The sequence below is a fragment of the Lactuca virosa genome, chromosome 4, assembly GCF_052849685.1.
Source record: "Lactuca virosa cultivar CGN04683 chromosome 4, Lactuca_virosa_CGN04683_v6, whole genome shotgun sequence".
In the NCBI taxonomy this organism is placed as follows: domain Eukaryota; kingdom Viridiplantae; phylum Streptophyta; class Magnoliopsida; order Asterales; family Asteraceae; genus Lactuca; species Lactuca virosa.
This window is the reverse complement of record NC_136429.1, coordinates 370,927,466-370,935,955: the sequence shown is the minus strand read 5'-3', so window position 1 is coordinate 370,935,955 and position 8,490 is coordinate 370,927,466.

Genomic DNA, 8,490 nt, shown 5'->3' with positions numbered 1-8,490 from the left:
CTTGACACTTTGTCAAGGAATTAGTCTAATTTCCAAATATGAAGTTTCTCATTCATCACGCAACCAAGTTGCATGACTCCAAGTTTCTGTCCAATTAAAACTTGGGCGATGAGAATCTTCCTTTATTTGGCAAATTCTCGACATTTCCACAAATAACATAATTAAGAATCAAATCCATTATTGCTAATAATAAAAACATTTAAACATCAATTTTTCATACACACCATTGCAAGGATAAATAAATAAGATAAAATCAAAATTTATTTTATTGCGGAAAAATTTGTCCTTACAATGCAATTCAACTGAAAAACTATGCTATTTCATATTTCTTATCATTCTATCCTAACTCTAGAGTAGCAGTTCAAAAATCTGATCCTCGAGTCCATGCGATCGAAATCCATTTCTTCATGATCAGATTCAGCACGCTTCTTCCTTAAGCTTCCTCTATTTTCTTCGATCCTGCAAAAACATCAAAATGTAATCTTATCACATCATGTATTAAGAATCAACGAATAGGAACTTATAGAGTTAGTTAATAGATTTTACCTGAAGTAGAGCCATACGTCTTGACTCTCCCATCTCTCAGATCTCTCAGGTAAACAGGGCAGCTTCGTCTCCAATGCCCCTTCTCTTGGCAGTAGAAGCAGATGGACTCTTTTGGAATGGCACAAGGAACTTTCTCAGAATTTACCTTTTCCGGATTTCCAATGTCACCATTTTCAATGTCCATTGAAGTTTGGGAGTTTGATTTGCCAGACAAATTTACTTGACCAGCACGCCAAATCATTTCTGATTCAGCAGCTATAAGCAAATAGGTCAAATCAATGAGGGTCACGTCATGGTCCATCATATAGTACTCTATAACGAACTCACTATATGATTCAGGAAGTGACTGAAGAACCCAATCAACAGCCAATATTTCTGAGATATCGACACCCATCATCCTTAACCTATCAATGTGTGACTTCATCTCTAAGACGTGTGTACACACAGGTTTCCCATCTTCGTGTTTACTTGCCAAAAGGGCTTGAGTGAGCTTGAACTTTTCAAGCCTTTGAACTTGTGGGTTAGGGAGAATAATTGGAGGAGGTGGAGGAAGTGAAGCATGACTCTCATTTCCTTGATCGTATCGTGGAACGTCATCTTCATTTGGAAAGCTTGTTCCAAGGGACTTGGGAAGACCATTGTAAGATTTAGACATCTACAAAACGGGAGAAAATTCAAGTTAGTTGATAAGAATCCTTGATGTAACACCCAAATGAAACATCAAGGCTAGGATCCAACACAACATTCTACAACCTAGAAGAGGGATGCCGTAATCTAGTTGCAGAATATTTGAAGGTAGGTAAATAACGATTTACCAATTCCCACCATGAAAAATCAAAAAGAAATTTAAGTTTTAAATGAATTGAAACTCCTAGATCTTTTGAGATTCATTGAACTTTTCAATGGCATGTTTAATCTCGATTATACCCTTCTATTTGTGACTGGAATGCCAAGGATCACAAACAAGGTGTGAATAACCATACGAATCACGTGGTGCACCCAATTGCTACTATCACCTAATCAATGTGCCGGTTAGCCACATACGCTCCATTGATCTATGATAAACATCGAGCCACCCTTCGCCACCAATGTCAATCCCAAATTAGTGTGCCGGTTAGCCACACACGCTCCACTAACGTTTGACAAGGGTACGAAGTGTAATTCCATGGATTAGCATACAAATTCACATTTTGCCCTAAAGTAACTAAGATTGGGAATTTGTAAAAGCATTTAGTTACTTTGTACTTCATTATACTTATAATGGAAGGTTTCGTCCTATCCTACCCGTTCGGCTAACGACCCTCCACTAGTAAAGAGTGCGGTGGGTAAGAGTGGATACCCATTCAATCGCCATTTTATAGGCAATTTCCTTATATAGACCAGCTTCGTGAATGAGGCCTACTAACGGTAAGACTGAATCTTAACTCATATATATAATATTAGACTTTTAATGTTACATATATATAGTATAGGGTGTATTTTACACTTTTAAAATACTAGGTGGTTTTATTAACTTTCTCTTTTAATTAAACTTTTAATTAACTTAACAAAACCATGAAGGTGTAATTTGAACTTTTCAAAATACTAGAGTTTTAGAATTTAAATATTACATAATTAAACTATTAATCAAAATTTTAAATTCCAAAACTTGAGGGCAAGTTTTGAAACTTTTCAAAACATTAGGGTTTAACTATTTAAATTTCAAAAACAAAACTTTTAAGTTCAAATTTAAACTATAAAACCTAAAGGGAGTAATTTGAAACTATTCAAACTTACTAGGGATCAAATAACAGATAATATAAATCAAACAATTAATTGATTATCTATATTTGACCTAATCCAATTTTAGTCACACGATAATTACCAAATGATTTGAATAATCTATAGTTATCATATAAAGAAACTATTATTCAAAAGATTTGAAATTATCTTTTGTTTTGGTAAGGATAATCATTTACATACAATAAAATTAGGATTTTATTATCAAAAAACGATTTTGGCATCAATCCTACAGCAAAACAGCAAGTAAATCCCGAAATATACTCTGTCAGACTCCCGGACTCGCCGAGTCAGTCCTGAACTCGCCGAGTAGGGCCAACTCGCCGAGTCCAGATACTGACTCGCCGAGTTGAGTCGGGCAGAGGCAAAAAAATTGATTTTCAGCAGAAAAACGACAATTGCATCACATACAACAGAAACCAATCAAGGCTCTGATACCAGTGATGGGTTTTAAGCATAAGAACAATCCTATTTGCTCATACAAACCCTAATGCTTGGATCTAGGTTTCTCTATTGCCGCCACCGCTCCTCCCCATCCTTGCAACCTCGGACAATCGGCCCACTTGTGGCCGGTCTGGTTGCAGTGGAAACAAATCAAGCCCTTCTTGGGGCAATCCCTGAGCACGTGGCCAGATTGGCCACAAGCATAGCATCCCGATCCTGTCCCCCGATAATCCCCACTGTGCGGTTTACCGCACTTGGCACACCGGCCATGGCCCTGCTGGCCCCTGCTGGAAGTGTCTGAGGTCTTAGGCTTTTTAGCCTGACCCACTGCTGTTTGTGCCTGCTCTGGCTTCCACTTGGTGTGGAAGTCTAACTCCATCTCTCGCTCACGGGCCTTCTCAACCATCTCATTCAGGGTCTTGCACCCCGTGAAGCTCACAAACTCCCGGATATCATCCCTCGGCATGGAGTGATATCTCGTCCGCCTCATATCCTCATCTCTAGCATACTGTGGGATCAACAAAGCTCATTCCCGAAACTTGGCGGTGATTTCCGCCACAGTCTCGGTGGCCTGCTGGAGGTCATGAAACTCCCTCACCAGTCGTTGCTGTTGGGTTTTGAGCATTCTAACACTCCTATGGTGTACATGCAACCCTATAAACCTTGGATCTATGTTTTCTCTATTATACATGCAAATATTAACTATTCCAAGGTTTCATCCTAACTAGCATATTATGAAGCACCTATACTACAAAGTTCTAGTTAGATGACATACCTTTTGATGTAGCTTGATGTCTTCAAGCTTTAAGAGCTTAGCCCCAATAGTGTGGAAGCCTCAAATGGAATCACAAATCACCAAAACACCTTAGAAGAACTTAAGAGAATATGTATGCACACTAAAATGGGCCCACTCTTATTTTCACACACTTGTGCCAATTTTGTGAGCCAAGGACCCCTTTATATATTATGGAGGATTAGGGTTACATCCATGTAAACCCTAATACCCATGACCTTTCATTTACATAGGATCCATGGGTTAAAAGCTCCATGGACCATCCATGAAAGCTTAGCCCAACCTAAATGAACTTGGCCCATTCCATATATATAAGAGTCCATATTTAATTAGTTCTTTTTGATCACTTAATTAATTCTAAATTAATTCTTGATCAATACTAATTAAATAATATGATTCCATATTAATATATTAGAACTTATAATATATTAATATAAATCATAAATATACTATTCTCAAAAGACTATCCATATAAATTGTGCCGGTGAAGTGCAACCCAAATGGACCATGCCGGGTCGGGTCAAGTACATACCAAACATAGTTATGGACTTAGACATTAATCCAACAGTCTCCCACTTGGATAAGTCTAAAACTATTATTGAGTATGACTTCAAAACCTAACTGGCAATCGTAGCTCTTAAAGCCGCTGTCGAACTCTGACCTTGTCAATGACTTGTCCATTAGATAAGGGATCATATATTCCTCCATTCTAGATATCATATGGACTGAGATATGGATTATAATCATTCTCTCTGTCCATTTGTTGTTTCCTGATTTTCGATTTATGATGACTGACTGATTGAACAAATCAAATCAGTCCTGGCTTGGCCAAGCACTCACATGTGTCATCGCTAAATCATCGAGGGGCCCACAGATATCGCTTTTATCCCGAAGGTAAAAGGAATGGATAAACTTCGACTCATATGGCTTGTTCTACTACTTGTTGAATCATACACAAAGGCACGTTTTATAACATCGAGTTACTAAATGCGTTTTCATGCAATCAATGTATAACCAACTCATAGTAACAACTCATATCTCTAGGTTTGAAGAATATAAGATATTATCGTCTCATGATCACTCGTGATAAAATCCATGAAGTGATTCAAATGAGCGCGTGTTGAATCCAATACTCAGAACTTATGAGCACTCATGAGTGTTGTAGCACTACTTTGTCCACCAACTTGGACCTCTACAAACCAACCCATGACAGTCTTGATTCATATCTACTTCCAACATATGACCGACTGTGGATGGTTTGAATAACTTAATCATTCAGGAAGAGCGACTTAGTTATTCTGGAAGTCAAAACATGCAAAGTGAAACACAAGAATAAATGAATCAAATATGGTATCAAACCCTATGAATATAAATAAACACTTTTATTTATCACCATACTGATTACTCATTATTCATTGTTTCGGTTTTATCAACTTTATACTTGAATTAAAAACACTAGTTGTCCCATGCTCCAAGCATGTACACTATGTTTTTCTTAAACAATAGCTTTGCCATACACCAAGTATGCACTCTATGTTTGTCTATGATCCTTACTTTGTGAAATAAACCAATTGAACATAATTTCAATGATTCTAATTTCACACTCCCAAATCCTTATCGAAAAATGTGAGAATTTCAAATTCCTATCATTTATCGAAATCTGTTTAGATTTTAAACTTATATGCACTGACCCTCCTGTAATGAATATGTACAAAGTCACAAAGACTTGTCAACAGTCATTATAAGGTATTCCAATGGAGATCAACTCCATGGAAACTAAGTCTCATATTCAAAGTACATTGCTTTGGACATGCTTCTTGCATTAAGTTTTCTAATCTTACACAGATAACTTCCACCTATGGAGACAACTCCATATTCTCATTTTGACTATCACTGATGAAGAAGAGATGCCTCTTTTCAGAATATGTCAATATGGTCCTTCCAAAATTAGCACTATACTTCCAACTGTCCCTGAGCAACCAATCTTTGGTAAACCTCAGATTGTCCTCGACAATTGCTTAATCATTTTAGTCATATCCAATTCTAGACCTTTTCCCTTCTTAATGCCTCTGGGCATTTGGAAAAATTTAGAAATGACAAATATTATAGCATATGCAATCGATCCTGCACCCAAAGCAAATGGTACACGATTCATGATGTCTCACATAAAGACATGACTCTAGACCAGTCTTTTGCTACAATATTTTTATTTGCCATGTTTTCAAAATTTGACTATGAAGAGGGATGCCGTAATCATAATCGAATTTTGAGAACGCAATATATAGAATTTCCTTAAGTTGAACCAATCCAACATGAAATTCATATATATATATATATATATATATATATATATATATATATATATATATATATATATATATATATATATATATATATATATATATATATATATTCTTGACTAAAGATGATTAAGGTCTCAATCTAAGCCTTTAGAACTGAAATGAAGTATATCCTCTCCCTTAATTATAGCAAAACAACTTTTTCAATCCCTGCAGCCTCACGAATTGAAACTTTTGTTTTCTATAATTAACATTGCTAACTTGCAACACTAACAATAATTATCATGCTCCCACTAACATGATGATTATTAGCATAACACTTATGCTCCCACTAGCTTTGACATGTACTCAGAAATCAGCTGGACTTCTAGAAATTAATACTTTATTGACTTTCTTACCAAAGTTCAGATTTCTGATACGAGATGCTTTGATAAAACTTTATCAAAATCATACACCTTTCCTTAGATAGCATGCATGTGTGTCTAGACAATTTCAGAACTATGAAAAGGGATGCCGTAATCATAGTCTCAATTGTTTAGACCTTTTGCCATCTGCTTCAAATCTACTTGGTGGAAGTGTTTCCTCACCATCATTTTCATGAATCGGAGAGAAACCTTATGACCCTTAGATTTTATGGTGTATGTGTTCTTATCCATGTGAATCGTCAAAACCATAGTCATAAGACAAGGATAATGACAAATCCAAACTCATATGGACTGAACTTATGCAATCTTAACTTCTTGCCACCTGGCAGTACAGGGCCTGCCATTGCTTCCAAGTTGTTATGCAACCAGTTGAGAACTTTCAGAACTCCTATGCAAAGCCAACTTTAATTGGAATGGGCACAGAATATGTCAACACGATAGGTTATAAACCTCAAGTCGTGTGCTAGTGAAGAACCTCAGGTTTCATTCTTGATTAGTTCTTGAAATTCTTTTTAGGATCTTTAAGACTCCCACTATCCTCTTGACATATAAGACTATCTTGCTAAATATTCAAGAGATAGTGCGGATTCTTTATCAAGACAAACACTTCACACAATTGGCCTTAGTTGGTCTTTGTTTTATCCAAAACATCACAACTTACCAATTTCAAATGTACAAGAGTAGGACACTTTTACTCTTACATTTGACAAGTGTTTTAAACCTTTCTTTAAGATATGTCACTCAAGTTACAATCTTGGAGTATGACTCTAAGAATTGTTTTGGAACGAAGTATGACTCATCTTCCTGATCTAACCATTTCAACAATTCATGACTCCTCTTCTTAGTCATAAGAATGCACTAAGATTACCTTTAGAGGACTAATTGTGATATGATTTCTAAATCATTAAGATGATCACAAACATGATACTAAAGTACTCTCCCATCTTTTCAGATTTGAGAAACTTTTATCTTTCTGCCTAATTTGATTCTTCCCATTCGTTCTGCCATGCATTGAGACTTTTCCAATGTTTCAGAATTATACTTAAACTTGTAAGTATAACCATATTTACTAAACTTTAGTAAATCAAATAGTCTTAACGAGCTTTGTGGTGGACATGACCAGTGCACAAGAATGTGTACTTGATCCCTTTAGTCCTTCACTTGACTCACACATCCATGTGAATAAGTAATTAGTCTTGATTTTCCAATGCTTGAAAGTTCTCATTCATCATACTATTCAACTTGCATGATTCCAAGTTTCGGTCCAATTGAAACTTGGGTGATGAGGAACTTTCCTGATTTGGTAAATTTAGACACTACCACAAATGAAAGAATCAAATCCATTTTCCAATATTGCTGTCAGTGGAATCATATAAGCAACAATTTTCCACAAATGTCATTGTAAGGATACTTCAAATAAATAAAATTAAACAATTTTCTTTTATTTTAAAACTTTGCGGAAAAACTTATCCTTACAATCCACATGGAAAATTGTTATTATCTATTCCTTAGCAATATATCATAACTTCTTAAGCAACTGCTCAAAATTCTGATGCGATCGAAATCCACCTTCGCGATCAGAATCAGCATATACTTCCTTTAAGATTTCTCTCTATTCTTTGATTCTTAAAACATCAACATGTGACCCAGTCACATCATGTAATGAGGATCTCAGAATAGAACTTAACAGAGTTAGATAATGGGCTCTACCTGATGTAGAGTCAAACTTATTGACTTTAACATCCTTAGGTAAATTTGGCAGCTTTGCAATCAACGCCCCTTCCTTTGGCAAAATAAACATATGGACCCTTTGGTAATGGGACTATCTCAGACTTAGCCTTTCTCTTTACCATTTGGTCAACCGGGTTGACTATGGCCAATCCCTTTCCATTGGGAAGAGAATGCTTTTTCTGGATTTCCAGTGTCACCATTGTCACTGTCCATAAAGTTTTTGGGAAGTTGATCTTCTAATCAAATTTGCTTTTCTATCGTTCCAAATCATTGCTGATTCAGCAGCACCAAGCAAATAGATATGATCATTAAGGTTCATGTCATAGTCTGTTTCATAGTAGTCCCAAAGGAACTCACTATGTGACTTAAAAAGTGATTGAACATCCAACTTTCTCAAGACTTTGACACCCAACTCTCCCGGCTTGTCAATATGTGACTTCATCTCTAAGATGTGATCACACATAGACCTTGC